Source organism: Arachis hypogaea, chromosome 14 (assembly GCF_003086295.3).
Source record: "Arachis hypogaea cultivar Tifrunner chromosome 14, arahy.Tifrunner.gnm2.J5K5, whole genome shotgun sequence".
Classification (NCBI taxonomy): domain Eukaryota; kingdom Viridiplantae; phylum Streptophyta; class Magnoliopsida; order Fabales; family Fabaceae; genus Arachis; species Arachis hypogaea.
In genome coordinates this window covers 96,263,956-96,267,147 of record NC_092049.1, presented here as the reverse complement: position 1 = coordinate 96,267,147, position 3,192 = coordinate 96,263,956, and the positions used below count along the sequence as shown (strand labels likewise).

The 3,192-nt window shown below is 38.4% G+C and overlaps 1 non-coding gene across 1 annotated transcript; it reads left to right on the top strand.

The window, feature by feature from the left end:
- Window positions 1–1,964: 1,964 nt before the first annotated feature.
- On the top strand, window positions 1,965–2,072 carry LOC112745589 (small nucleolar RNA R71). Its single transcript, XR_003173508.1, has one exon. It is a non-coding gene; the product is annotated as a small nucleolar RNA R71 (small nucleolar RNA).
- Window positions 2,073–3,192: the final 1,120 nt, after the last annotated feature.

Below are 3,192 nucleotides of genomic sequence, written 5' to 3'. Positions count from 1 at the left end.
ATGCTCTGTTCTGGCGTTGAACGCCAGCCAGATGCTCCTTACTGGCGTTTAAATGCCAGTAAGTCCTTCCTCCAGGGTGTGATTTTTCTTCTGCTGTTTTTTATTCTGTTTTTGATTTTTCTATTTATTTTGTGAATCCACATGATCATGAACCTAATAAAACATGAAAGAACAATAAGAATGAAAATCAAATTAGATAAATAAAAATTGGGTTGCCTCCCAACAAGCGCTTCTTTAATGTCAATAGCTTGACAGTGGGCTCTTATGGCTCCACACAGGTGATCAGGTCAATTTTATAGACTCCCAACACCAAACTTAGAGTTTGGATATGGGAGTTCAACACCAAATTTAGAGTTTGGCTGAGGCCTCCCAACACCAAACTTAGAGTTTGACTGTGGGGGCTTTAGTTGACTCTGTACTGAGAGAAGCTTTTCATGCTTCCTCTCCATTGTTACAGAAGGAGATTCTTGAGTTTTAAACACAAGGTTGTCCTCATTCAGTTGAAGGATCAATTCTCCTCTGTCTACATCAATCACAGCTCTTGCTGTGGCTAGGAAGGGTCTTCCAAGAATGATGGATTCATCCTCATCCTTCCCAGTATCCAGGATTACGAAATCAGCAGGGATGTAAAGGCCTTCAACCTTTACTAACATGTCCTCTACTTGTCCATAAGCCTGTTTTCTGGAATTATCTGCCATCTCTAATGAGATTTTAGCAGCTTGCACCTCAAAGATTCCAAGTTTCTCCATTACAGAGAGTGGCATGAGGTTTATTCCTGACCCAAGGTCACATAGAGCCTTTTCAAAGGTCATGGTGCCTTTGGTGCAAGGTATTAGGAACTTTCCGGGATCCTGTTTCTTCTGAGGCAATCTCAGTTGATCCAATGCATTTAGTTCATTGGTGAACAGGGGAGGTTCATCTCCCCAAGTCTTATTACCAAATAAATTGGCATTCAGCTTCATGATTGCACCAAGGAACTTGGCAACTTGCTCTTCAGTAACATCCTCATTTTCTTCAGAAGAGGAATACTCATCAGAGCTCATGAATGGCATAAGAAGGTTCAATGGAATCTCTATGGTCTCTAGATGAGTCTCAGATTCCTTTGGTTCCTCAGAGGGAAACTCCTTATTGATCACTGGACGTCCCAGGAGGTCTTCCTCACTGGGATTCACGTCTTCCTCCCCTCTTGTGGGTTTGGCCATGATAGTCAATTCAATGGCCTTGCACTCTCCTTTTGGATTTTCTTCTGTATTGCTTGGGAGAGTACTAGGAGGAGTTTTAGTGATCTTCTTACTCAGCTGGCCCAGTTGTGCTTCCAAATTTCTAATGGAAGACCTTGTTTCATTCATGAAACTCACAGTGGCTTTAGATAGATCAGAGACTAAACTTGCTAAGCTAGATGGATTCTGCTCAGAATTCTTTGTCTGTTGCTGAGTGGATGATGGAAAAGGTTTACTATTGTTAAACCTATTTCTTCCACCATTATTAAAGCCTTGTTGAGGCTTTTGTTGATCCTTCCATAAGAAATTTGGGTGATTTCTCCATGAGGGGTTATAGGTGTTTCCATAGAGTTCACCCATGTAATTTACCTCTGCTATTGCAGGGTTCTCAGGATCATAAGCTTCTTCTTCAGAAGATGCCTCTTGAGTACTGTTGGATGCAGCTTGTATTCCATTCAGACTCTGAGAAATCATATTGACTTGCTGAGTCAATATGTTATTCTGAGCCAATATGGCATTCAGAGTATCAATTTCAAGAACTCCCTTCTTCTGAGGCGTCCCATTACTCACAGGATTCCTCTCAGAAGTGTACATAAACTGGTTGTTAGCAACCATGTCAATGAGTTCTTGAGCTTCTGCAGGCATTTTCTTTAGGTGAATGGATCCACCTGCAGAAGTATCCAATGACATTTTAGCTAATTCAGATAGACCATCATAGAATATATCCAGGATGGTCCATTCTGAAAGCATCTCAGAAGGACACTTTTTGGTCAGTTGCTTGTATCTCTCCCAAGCTTCATAGAGGGATTCACCTTCCTTCTGTCTGAAGGTTTGAATATCCACTCTAAGCTTACTCAGCTTTTGAGGAGGAAAGAACTTGGCTAAGAAAGCCGTGACCAGCTTATCCCAAGAGTTCAGGCTATCTTTGGGTTGAGAGTCCAACCACACTCTAGCTCTGTCTCTTACAGAAAAAGGGAAAAGTATGAGCCTGTAGACTTCAGGATCTACTCCATTAATCTTAACAGTATCACAGATTTGCAAGAATTCAGTTAAGAACTGAAAGGGATCTTCAGATGGAAGTCCATGAAACTTGCAGTTTTGTTGCATCAGAGAAACTAGTTGAGGTTTAAGCTCAAAATTGTTTGCTCCAATGGTAGGGATGGAGATGCTTCTTCCATGTAAATTGGAATTAGGTGCAGTAAAGTCACCAAGCATCCTCCTTGCATTATTATTATTTTCGGCTGCCATCTCCTCTTCTTGTTCGAAAATTTCTGTAAGGTTATCTCTGGATTGTTGTATTTTAGCTTCTCTTAGTTTTCTCTTCAGAGTCCTTTCAGGTTCAGGGTCTGCTTCAACAAGAATGTTCTTGTCCTTGCTCTTGCTCATATGAAAAAGAGGGAAGAAAAAAATAATAATAATAGGGATCCTTTTTGCCCAAGTATAGAGGTTCCCCTGTGTGAGTAGAAGAAGAAAAGAATGTAATGTAAAGAAGGGAAGAAGAGAAAATTCGAACACAGATGGAAGAGGGGGTTCAAATTTGGGTGAGATGAAGTGTTAGTAGATGAATAAATAAATAGAAGGAGATGAGAGAGAAGGAGGATTTTCGAAAATAAAATTTTGAAAAGGGGTTAGTGATTTTCGAAAATTAGGAATGAAATCAAATTTAAAATTAAAAATTGAAACAATTAGTTAATTAAAAAGAATTTTTGAAAAAGAGGGAAGAGATTTTCAAAAATTTGAGAGAGAGAGTTAGTTAGGTAGTTTTGAAAAAGATAAGAAACAAACAAAAAGTCAATTAGTTAGTTGAAAAAAGATTTGAAAATCAATTTTGAAAAGATAAGAAGTTAAGAAGTTAGAAGAGATATTTTTAAAATCAAATTTTTGAAAAAGATATGTTTTAAAAAGATATGATTTTAAAAAAGATAGGATAAAAATATATTTTTGAAAAGATATGAATGAAATTAGTTTTGAA